Source organism: Prionailurus bengalensis, chromosome B4 (genome assembly GCF_016509475.1).
Source record: "Prionailurus bengalensis isolate Pbe53 chromosome B4, Fcat_Pben_1.1_paternal_pri, whole genome shotgun sequence".
Lineage (NCBI taxonomy): Eukaryota > Metazoa > Chordata > Mammalia > Carnivora > Felidae > Prionailurus > Prionailurus bengalensis.
In genome coordinates this window covers 55,320,481-55,332,592 of record NC_057358.1, presented here as the reverse complement: position 1 = coordinate 55,332,592, position 12,112 = coordinate 55,320,481, and the positions used below count along the sequence as shown (strand labels likewise).

Below are 12,112 nucleotides of genomic sequence, written 5' to 3'. Positions count from 1 at the left end.
TGCACTTACCTTTGAAAACCTTCGGGGCTGATGTGAGGGAGACCAGAGAGAGGAGGGTTATTGTGTAGGATGACTTTCACTATCACTAGTGGAAAAACTGCTATCTATTGCTTCAATGGAATCTTTTTCTGCATGAGGGTCATTGTATACACTCACACAGATGTTTACTACAGTAAAGTATTAACAAACTCTTGTCATATGCTATATTTAATGTAACTGGCAATAAGACAGCAGAGGAAAGGGTCTATATCTGCAGGCAGTCTGAGCTAGAATGAAGGAAAACATTCCTAAGCTTCCTCTTGCATGAAAAAGCAGAGGACTGTCCATAGGTGCTTTGAAGTGACAAAACATACACTAGTGCCAGTTGTGGGCACTTTCTAATGTTCTGAAAAATCACTGATTTCTGCCAAACACCATGGCCTGAGACCGAGTAGCCAAACATGGGAGATTATCACCCACAATCCTGCAGTATGCACGCACGTGTGTGAGAAGAACCATAGTGTTGTGGTCATGTGACATTAAGTGTCACATACTACTCCTATTGTAACACATCACTCATTTACCAAATTAAAATTGATTAGATACGTTAACTGTTCTTGAAGAATACTCACAGGACAAGTTACTCACAGTGCATGGTTTTGCTCCACTTGTCTTAAACGCTCTTCCCTTCTTTGTCCAGCTATTGAACATGGCTTGTTAATTATAGTCTTTAGGCTCTATAATTGCTGGTGTCTATATCTTTTAGTGAGCTACATTTGCATTATACTTATTTACATGTCTCTCTTCCAATGCGATTTAAAAATTTTTGGAAGCTTGGACCATGTCGTTTTCAACTCTATAGCTTCAATATCTATTGCATTACCCAGCAAACAATCAATGAATATGTGTTGAATGAAAAGTGAATTTTTTTACTCTTTATTTTTCTATGTGCTACTTTAGGCCAAATGAAGCAGAAAGAAATAGAATGCAAAAGTATGTCCCTGAGGTACAACAAAGAACTGCATTGCTGGGCTGAATAGCATGTAAACCTTAAGTCTAAGTCTCCTCCAAACTGGAGGATTCCTCATTCTAGATAGGCCACAGTGACCCCCAAAGTTCAGGTGCATGTCTATAAACAATCAGAGACACATCAGGAAGCAATAACATCCACTTTCCCGCTAAGATTCTTTTCTAGAGCATATCTATTACACTGTCTTTTCATTGGCTTGGTAGTAAATCTCAGTAACATTAACTTCATGAGTGATTTTTTTTTTTTAATTTGGCCAAGCAAATCTAAATATTCTGCTTATATCTTGGTGCAATTTTGACATTGACTTGATGACACAAATAAACAAAAATTATGTAAATGATACCAAGGATTAAAAATAATGTAGATTCAGAAATGGGACAGAGACTTCATCTTTATTTGTCAAAGTAAAGGGACTGGGCTGGCTCCAACATTGTTCAAATTTAGTAAAGACAGGATTGCTAGCAAACCTAATTATCTCCACAATTAGTAATTCATACTTTTGTCATTAGTTAAATGGAATGCTTAAGGAAACTATTTCTATTTACTCAAACTGAAAATAATAAAACTTTTTGCTTCTAACAATAATAAAAATAAATAAATTTAGACCTTGCTAATTTGAGTATTATAACAATTTTGATGACATGATTTACATTTGGAGTATTTTTGACAATAGCTCATCAAATTAGTATTGTAAACATTTCAAGGCTATTAATTACATGACTCAAAAAAGTAACCTGATATACATATTTTAAAAGAAACCTGTTAATATGATATGCTAGTTCTATGTATTTTCTATATAATGCTTTAAACAGACATTCAGAGATGTTATATTAAATTAAATCACATTAAATGTCATGTAATTGCTTTCCCTTTGTGAATTCTGTAATCAGTTATTTTTATTAAAACTGACCTCTTTAATATGTTTAATTTTTTTTAAGAATTTAGCAGGCAGAATTCTAGAAGTAATTTCTTATTGTGCCATATAGTATGTCTGATTAACCAAATCTTACAGAGCATATTTAAGTATGTCTAATTTTAATACTTTTCTGAATTCATCTAGGTATACATAAAACTCAAGATGTGCATTTTGTTTTGTTATTTTTTCTTAAAATTTTTAATGTTTATTTTTGAGAGACAGACAGAGCATGAGTGGGGGAGAAGCAGAGAGAGAGAGGGAGACACAGAATCTGAAACAGGCTCCAGGCTCTGAGCTGTCAGCACAGAGCCAGATGCAGGTCTCGAACTAGGAAATAGCAAGATCATGACCTAGGCTGAAGTCAGACACTTAACTGACTGAGCCACCCAGGCACCCCTCCAGATGTGTATTTTGTGTGCATGTGCCTATCTATACCATATACGTTACATGCAGTTTCCAAAATCTAATAAAGCGTATTTAAAAACTATTAGTATTCTTCTGTATATCTAACAAGGCGTTCAATTCAGGGTAAGCGTGCAGAAAGGTAAAAAGATATTTCCAGCCCTTTTCAACTCTCTATTTAAACTCAAAACAAAGAGAAAAATCATTCTTGCACCACTAGTGTTCAGGGGCCACAAGAAGTTTCTCTGGGCCAGAAACTGAATTTAGTTTCAATGAAGACAATATCTACTTCCCAGACGTTGTGGAACTTTCACAAATATGGCCACTCAGAGACAGAGCAGGAATGTTGTGCCTGCCCCATGAAGTACCTCAGGGCACGTTGCTCTCACACTTCTACAGCTTTCCATGCTTACCTCCCAGCTCTTCCCAAGAGTCACCCTGAGCACTTGAGAAGAGTGAATAATACCTTCATCGACATGATGGTGCAATTCGAAGGAATCCACTTCAAGATCAAAATTTCTTGTGGTCTTATGCTTCAACTTAAAAATACATACGAATTTTGCACTTTACCCGATGGACCTAATACCACTACCAAATCCATTTTCTAAATTTTTTTTAACATTTATTTTATTTTTGAGAGAGAAAGAGACAGAGCATGAATGGAAGAGGAGGAGGGAGAGAGAGAGACAGAATCTGAGGCAGGCTCCAGGCTCCAAGCTGTCAGCACAGAGCCTGACATGGGGCTCGAACCCACAAACTGTGAGATCATGACCTGAGCCAAAGTCGGACGCTTAACCAACCTGATGCCAAGGCTGTACCCTGTATAAATTAAATCGGAATGTCTGAAGGTGGGAGCAAGACATCCAGCTAGTGATGGGAAAAGAGAGTTGATTAAAATTAGAGATAGAATATAAATAAACTATAAGTATTTGAAAGTGGTAAGTAAGTTGTCTTAGTTTGGGTTGCTGTAACAAATTACTGGGGTAGTAATTTGTTGACTGGATGGTTTAAACAACAAACATTTATCTGTCACAGTTCTGGAGGCTGGGAAGTCTAATATCAAAGTACCAACAAATTTGTTTCTTAGTGAGGGCCTTCATCCTGGTTTGCAGATATCTATCTTCTCACTCTGTCCTCACATAGGGGAGAGCAGAGAGAGCAAATGCTAGTCTCTTTCTCTTCTTATAAGAACACTAATCCCATCATGGGGCTCATGACCTCATCTAAATATAATTATCGAGGACTGACTTCCTAATATTATCCCATTGGAGGTTATTTTAACATGTGAAGTTTGGGGGGGAATGCAAACATATACTCCATAATACAAGTGTAACACTATTTGCAGATAAAATATTTTCTGCAAAGTCAAGGTAACATTGTAAAACAACACTGAGATTATTGAGAAAGCTTAGCAAAATTGCTCAATATAAGGTAAATATATAATCAGAAAATATAAACAAATAATGCATTCTTAATGGGAGTACAAAATGTGAAATAAAAATATGAAATTTGTATGATTGATCATTACAAGAAATGTACAAACCTATATAAATTTGATAGAAAGATAAAAAGAAGACTTAAGTAAATGGGAAACCATGTTTTCAGATAGAAAGAACACTAGAAATATGATATTTTTGTAAATTATTTTCTAAATTTAATAAAATTCCAACAAAATGCCCAACAGAGAATAGCTGTTTCATTTCTCTCGGGTAAATGTCAACAGATAATTTTGAAAGGAGTGGAAAGTAGACTGGAACTCGCAGAGTTAAAATATACTTTAAAGCTATAATAATCAAATTCATCAGATCATCGTAATATAGTTTTAAAAAATATGAAAAAAAATGATTCATTAAACAGAATAGGTGGCCCATAAACAGATCTTACTATAAAATAATGATAAGTAAGTGACAAAGATCAAAGATGTTATTACACAACAGAGCAAAGAGATTAAATGGTGATTGTGTAACAAATAAAATATTAACTTAAGTTCTCATCCCATAGCATATGCCAAAATAAATTCTAGAACAGAATTAAAAAAAACAAACAAACACCTTTAAGGGGCGCCTGAGTGGCTTAGTTGGTTAAGCATCCGACTTCAGCTCAGGTCATGATCTTGTGGTCCCTGGGTTCAAGCCCTGTGTCGGGCTCTGTGCTGATAGCTCAGAGCCTGGATCCTGCTTCGGATTCTGTCTCCCTCTCTCTCAGCCCCTCCCTCACTCGCACTCTCTCTCTCTCCAAAAATAAATAAACATTAAAAAGTTGAAAAAAAAAACCTTTTAAACAGATATAAATAAAAAGTTAGTATTTATTAACTAAAGCATTGGAATACAATGCAATAGTAAAGGCACCAAATTTGCTTAAGTAAACTTTCCCTTAGAAAAAAAAAAAGCATCATGAATGCAGAGACCCTGGAGGTCTGACTCATCACTAACCTCTGTGACCTCCAGGAGATCTAGCCAGTGTATGTGCTCTAATAAATCTTTATAGAATGTATAAAAACAACTGTTTTTATTTTTTGTAAAGGCAGCACCACAATAGTTTTCTTAAACAACAAATTGGGAAACATATTTGTCATGTAGATGTGAAGATTAATATACTCTTGTAAAAAGTTCATGCAAATAATAAAAAACTTTGTTAAGACCCATTAGATGGACAAGTATGTGAACAACCTATTCAACAACAGAGGGAATACAACAAAGATTAGCGAACATTTGAAAAAAAGTTAATATTAATAACAAAGAATTGCATGTTATCTGTCAAATTACAGGATTTTTTTTAGTTTATTTATTTTGAGAGAGAAAGAGAGAGAGCGAGCATTAAGCAAGAGGCAGAGAGAGAGGGAGAGACAGAATCCCCAGCAGGCTCCGTGCTGTCATCTCAGAGCCTGGTACTGGGCTTGATCCCACCAACCTTGAGATCATGACTTGAGCAGAGATCAAGAGTTAGACTCTCAATTGACTGAGCCCACCAGGCACCCCAAATTACAGGCTTTTTAAAAATAAGAATATTCAATGTTGGTTTCACCATAAGTGTAATAGGTCATTTCATACAGTTTGGGGGTAGTTAACACAAACTTTTAAGAAAGGTAATTTCATATTCTATATCACAGCCCTAAAAATACTACTTTTGACCCTGCACTTACTTTTCCAAAAATGTACCTTAAAGAAATTATCTGTTGCAAAGAAAGAAGAAACTTTATTTTAAAAGCTCATCAAAATATAATATGGTAGTGGAAAATCGGCAACTGTATGTCCAATAATCCAGGAATATGGATTTTAAATTACGGTATAGCCAGACAAGGCATTATGCAGCAATTTAAATGACTTCTATAAAGATTTTAAAATTCTATCAGAAAATAATTGTTTTAAAAGGTACTGTGAGGAGACAAATTATTTTGTGATTGGAACAACATAAAATATGATAGAAAAAATAATAACGTTGGCATACATAGTAGCTTTTACTGAAAGGGCAGACACTCTCACCACTTTAAAGGGATTATCTCACGTACCCATCTTCCCTTCAAGACTATGAAGCCATATATATTTTTCAGTTTTCCCCATTGAACCGGTGAGGAAACGGATACAAGGAAAGATTAAATATTTTGCCAAAGTGTTTGACCTGAGTCAGGTAGCAGGGTTTGATAGCAGCTTCGCCCTCAGGTCCGTGCTTTAACTCACCATTAAAATGTAACAAAATGTTATCAGTTTTGTAGGTTTGGGGGCTCCTTGGGCTCCCTTATACTCTTCCATAATTTCCAGTTTCTACAATAAGCATGACTTTTAATCTTTAAAAATCGTCTTAATAATAGTAATATATCGATATCGATATAGATATAAAGTCTCAGAGTCAACCTGATTATCTGTAGTGACACTCAGAGTCTACATCTGGGGATTATTTGCACCCACTATTTCCAGGTGTCTCTCCCCAGCCTCCTGGGGAGCCCTAGGCCCCCCTTCCGGCTAGTTCACCGGGTCTCCCCGGGATCCACCCACAGTATCCGGATCCCCATTCTTGAAGCACGCTTTCTCTGTGCGCTTGCGCCGTGGCAGACAGCGCCGGGGTGCAGTTGGCAAACTTCCAGGGGCCGTAGGACCACGGTCTTCGGGACCCTTCCAGATGTCGCCCCGCGAGGCCCCGCAGACCTCTAGCGGCCGCGAGTACAAGCTTCAGTCGCTGGCGGAGGCCCGGCTCTCACGAGGGAACGCAGCGACCTTCCCGAGAGTGAGGCGCCCGCGGGAAATCCCCGGGGCTCGCAGGGCGGAGGTCAGTCTCTGTCCGCCAAGCGTGGAGGTGGGGTGGCCGCCAGGGCTAGGGCGCAGGTCCGAGGACCTGCTCCGGGTGCCCGCGCTCCTGGAGCGGTGCCCCTGGGCGGTCGCGCACGGAGCCTTGGGGGCACCAGCCCGCCTGCTTACCATCCTGTGTCATATTAGGACAATGGTTGAGAACAATGATGACTTCAAGCTGATCGAAGGCTGGCCCCGCAGAAAATCGCGTGTTAATTAAAGAGGGTTGCCCGGGGACAAAATTTACAGCTTGCGCCCTGGGGGCAGTTATTTACTGTAGGGTGAGTGTATTTTAAACACGTTATCTCCTTGAGAATTAATTCTCTCGCACGCAGGGAGCAAGAGTGGGGGAACTGTTCGTGCAGATGTGGAAGCCGAAGTCCTACTTTCGGGGAGCTAGGGTGACGGTCGCCCTTCGGAAAAGCGCCGCGGCCGGTCCGGAGGAGGAACCAAGTTTTCCCGGTCGCTGGGGCAAATACTAGATTTGAGCCCGCCTGGCTGCTGTGAGACCCTTGCACGCGCCCACACAGCCTGGCAGCGGGGTCTTCTGCCTTGAATGAGCCCCTCGTTTCCCAGGTCCGCTCGGGGGGAAAAAGGTGAACTCCCCAGATCCGCTTCCTTTTGTGGTTAATAAAAGGCATATAGAACCTGGAGGGAAATTACAAGTGCAAGTTGAGTACCTTGCATGTTTTGACGTTTGAAAACCTGACTCCAGAGAATCATTGACTCATACATTGCAAGTTTCCGTGCTTAATGAAGTTTGGGGCACACATATTACTTGTGTTTGTGAGATCGCCGCATCGCGCACCCCAAGTTTGTCGCTCCCGTACGGAAAGCAGGGCCGAGCGGGGGTGGGGAGGGTCTCCAGTCCCAGGCGCGGCTGCACTCGGGGCTTCTGCCCAGTTTCCTGCCTCGGAGTTGTCGTGTCCGCCCCAGCTCCGAGCAGTTTGTGCAATTTAGAAACCCGATAGGAGGCAGCAGCTGATCTCCCACCACCCTAAAAATAATCCGCTCCGTCGCCCTGCGTGCTTCGCCTAGGGGAGGAAAACTGCCTTCGGAGTAAGTGCGTCTGTATTTTTTACATAAACATGATTTAAAAAATTTAAGAGTAACTGTAAACTGTCGATTTTGGCAATCAAAAGGCGCCCGCGCGCTCACATGGCGCTCTGACTTCAGGGTAGCTATTTCTAGGATTAAGGCACCCGGCCCCAGCCGGGGAAGAGAGGGCGTGGGGATCAGGTTTCCAGTTTTACTTACAAAACTTTGCCGACTGCTACTTAAAACCAGCCAGGAATAGTGCAGAGAGTTATTACTAATTTTTTTTTCTCTGAGACATTCTCCTGTATTGTTCATGAAGTTGCTTTCTATCTGCTTAATTTTTGTTACTCTTTACTTTTTAGGAGTTCTGCGTCTGGGTTTGAAATTTACACTTAAAACAGTGTAGGAAGCCGGTGTTTTGAAGGTAGTGCAAGTGCACGAGTAGGGGTTTGAAGCAGCATCAAGCGACCGCCCAAGGTATTTACTTTTTCCTTTTTGTTAAGTTTGGAATTAAAAATTATATATATCCCACTGGCATGTGTGAATCTTATCTTCTGAGTACCATTTCCTTTAGTGTGCGATAGAACTCCAACGGGTGCATTGAGATCAGGCACTAAATCAGGAATCAGTGGTCATTTTTGCTAGTGATTTTCCTACTTGGATCTGTCATTTGTAGATAGATAGACATCTTTTAGTCATATTTTGTGAACCACTGACTGAATGAGAAATTTCAGAGGTTATTAGATTACATGCCCTACATTCTTTACAATGCCATGTTTCTCTCTCATAGTGTATAGTTAATCTCTGAATAACTAAAGAACGAGTTATGTTGTATATAAGAATTAAGTTTTTATATTGCTTTTAGCATGTTTTCTTCAGGTGTTTCCAGCATGTTTAAGTTCCCTGTGGCTGTTGCTCCCTTAAAACTGACACTTTCTTCTGGGTGAACAGGAAACAGTGTTAGTTTTTACTTACTTTACTTTATAGTCATCAACTAAATCCCAATTTTATAACTCCTGAGGGTGTGGAACTTCATATAATGCATTTCAAAGAATACTGAGGGTAGGATTCTTGCGATGAAATCATAAGTTTGGTCCTCAAGGAGTATTTTCTTTCTGTGTTTTCTGTTTTGCAGACCATCCCTGTAATCAGAGTTTCACTTTTGACATTTGTCTTTAAGATTCATTCAGTCAAGTTCTTCGACCCTGTCTGCTGTCATAAACACTTGAACATCTTTCAGTAGATGTGTGCTCGTGGGGAGAAAAGTGTCATGTCTTCCCATCTGGCCTCTTTTTCCTCTCCCTCCTCCTGGATGCTTGGGCCTCTGTCCGTGCTTAGTTGAACTAGACAGCTCCAGAAAGGGCAGGACTCAGGGGGGTCACGTGACAGAGTTTAGCCAGCAAGAGCAGCAGCACGTTACACTGTTCCCAAAGCATCCCTGACTTAATCAGGGTTCTGGGAGGGAAAACCCTGAATGACAATCGGAGATTTAAAAATTAATTAAAAGTCCTGATTGAATAAAATGCCTTTGGTAAACACAGTAATTATCAACATATCTATAAGTTTACTCCTTTCCTCTTTTTGCCCATGTTGAGTTGTAATAATATGGGCTGACTGTTAGGATGTGCCACATGTGCACTGTATGTTGGAGAAAGAAGCTAAGGGTCAAAGGGAAATGGATGGAGGAGGAAAAGACAGAAACAAAAACAAAAGGAGAGATGTGGTGAGAGGTAGAGAACAGGTTGGGAGCCCCAGGGAATGTGAGGTTAGAGATTATGGTAGAAGGAAGAAATCATTCTAAAGCTTTCACTTTATTAATCTGAAGTGTATGCTTTAGTATGATCATATCATTGTATAGCTCCCTGTCTGGTAGATCATAACCTTTACATTATACCAAGAACTATTGGGATTAGTGTAGTCTGATTTATACAGTCTAAGACCACAGGTACTGTTTCTGTCATATGCACTCTTGGTTTCCCAGTGCCTAGCACATGTTTAGCATCAGTAAGTATTTTTATAGTTAATTAATGGCCCAGAATTTCAGACATCAGGTACACGACTGGAAACGTTCTTTGACTTTTTCAACTTGCAGTAGTGCTCTGATAGTTTCATTCCACCGTTACACATTTATCCAGAGGTTACTTGATTGGTAGGTTTGAGGATTGATTAAACATAGCAGGCAGACTTACTATAGCCAATGAAATATATGTTTTGCAAATTCAAATTATACTTTAGTGTCTGGTGCAATGATAATGATTAAATGTCAAGATTTATAAATGTGACCAATTGGAATAGCATAATTTTGAATAAAATTATAAAATTAGCAAAAGTAAAAATTATTTCCCGTTCGTTCTAGGGAACAGTTTATACATGTCTTTCAGTAAGAGTGAGATCAAGTTTCTTTTTATCATTTCTACTTAATAAAAGAAATAGTCTTAGAAGTTCCATTAGTAACTATTATTTTTTAGGTGTTTGTTTTTTCTAGGTTTACAGACATACATCACTGTATAAGTTTAAGGTGTACAGCATGATGTTTAATTCAGATGTATTGAGAAATGATTACCACAGTAGGTGTAGTTAAAATCCATCACCTCATATAGTGACAAATTCCATTTTACTGTTATTTAAAAAACTTCACACTGCTTTTAATTATTCTATGAGGCTTAGAGCCTTAATAGTTACTAAGAATTTGCCAAGTATATACCCTCATCTTGAGTTGTTTTTAATAGAATTTTTTCAATGAGAAAAGGTCTCAACTAGAGATCATATCAATGATGTTCAATGAAAGGGCTTAACAGAAACAATATGTGAGAGGAATTCCATATAAGTATCTACAGACTGTAAGCACAGGCATTTTAGTTAGTTCTAGTAATATAAAGCTTATAAAACTTGTGCTTGAAATTTGGTTTCTCCAACAGATTACCTACTGTTGCCAGTATTTTCTGTGTAACACTCTTTATTTTTTTCCTAGGAAAAAATATTGTTTGTGACCATTGCTAAATCATTTCTCAATGAATGGGAAGAGAGAAAAGGTACTTATAAACTCATTTAAACTTTCGCCAACCTTTGATAATCTAACTCAGAATCCAGTGTGACATATATGTGTAGATTCTTTCCAAAGTCCAGTGAGGTTAAAATCTTAAACTCTACTCTTTTAATGACAGTAGAGAAGATGTTTAAAAAAATAGGTTGGAGGCTGCATGATGCAGTGGGAGACAAATAGTTTAAGTCAGACACATGGATATGGATCACCACTTCTCTACTGGTTGGCAAGTTACTGAACCTCACGATGCCCTTATGTAAAATACAAATAATTAACATCGCACGGTTGTTATAAGGATAGTGTATGCAAAGTGCCCAGAATTTGGCAGAGACTGAGTAAATAGGAGGCATTATAAAAGATTTTTTTCAGAAGGCTAAAACTTTTCAGAATTTCATAGTAGTATTTTGATGAAGCAAACCCTTGCTCCTATACCATCTGTTTCAGCACAGCAATGAGAGGAATTAATTTAAAATTTGAGTCAGAGGGCACCTAGGTGGCTCAGTCAGTTAAGCGTACGACTTTGGCTCAGGGCATGATCTTGGAGGTTCCTGAGTTCTAGCCCCACATCAAGCTCTGCACTGCTTGGGATTCTCTGTCTCTCCCTCTCTCTCTGCCCCTCCCCCACTGGCTCGCAAGTGTGCCCTCTCTCTCTCTCTCTCTCTCTCTCTCTCTCAAAATAAATAAACTTAATTTTTTTTTTTAAATGTGAGTCAGAGTATGTCAGTCCTCTGATCAAAACCCCCAGTGGCTCCATTTCACTGAGTAGAAGCCAAAGTCTCAACAATAGCTAGAAAAACCTCTGGTTTATCTTGTTTCCTTTCTAAATCTGTCTACTTCTACTCTAATGTAATATTGATTTCTAATTAAAAGACATGTTTTTTTGTTTTAAAACTTGAATAGGGTGCATTTCATGTAAGAATGTTCTCTGACTGTGGGACCTGAGTAATTTCACTAAATTGTCACTTGAGTTATATTTAATTTGTCTGAAGCACTTGGTTTTAATACCCTTCAGAGAAAGGCTGATTGCTGTTTGCAGCCACATTGGTCTCTGTGTATTCGTATTTCCTGCAGTGAAAAGTGACGGTAAATTTTACCAAACTTAAGTTGAATGCATTTTCAATGAGAGAAGATGAAAAAGGATTTGATATTACACTATTTTGTAATATCGGTGAATAGTTTATTTTTTCTTTCTTTTTCTTGAGATATGACCATTTTTGTTCTTTGAAATAATTTTAGTCAAACACACGCTTCTTTAAGGTACCATCATTGGTAGATATTAATAATGACATATCTCCCAAGTTAAAATAAAATATCTTTCTCTGAAAAAAAAACAAGATTGAAAGAGAATGATCTATAGAATGCACAGGCCTTTCTAAGAAACTCTCAAATGATTTTGGCATACAGTTTCCTATTTCCACAAC

At 38.6% G+C, this 12,112-nt stretch overlaps 1 protein-coding gene across 4 annotated transcripts in view; it reads left to right on the top strand.

The window, feature by feature from the left end:
* The first annotated feature begins 6,616 nt into the window (after positions 1-6,616).
* The window catches only part of ABCC9 (ATP binding cassette subfamily C member 9), a 130,535-nt gene continuing 125,039 nt past the window's right edge, over positions 6,617-12,112 (top strand). For 2 of the 4 annotated variants that reach the window (XM_043563847.1, XM_043563845.1), the window contains exons 1-3: positions 6,633-7,669; positions 8,011-8,125; positions 10,620-10,680. The gene's annotated coding sequence lies outside the window, so the exon portion shown is untranslated. Of the gene's footprint in view, positions 7,670-8,010; positions 8,126-10,619; positions 10,681-12,112 lie in introns of all 4 variants that reach the window. The other 2 variants (XM_043563844.1, XM_043563846.1) reach the window with 2 other exon arrangements.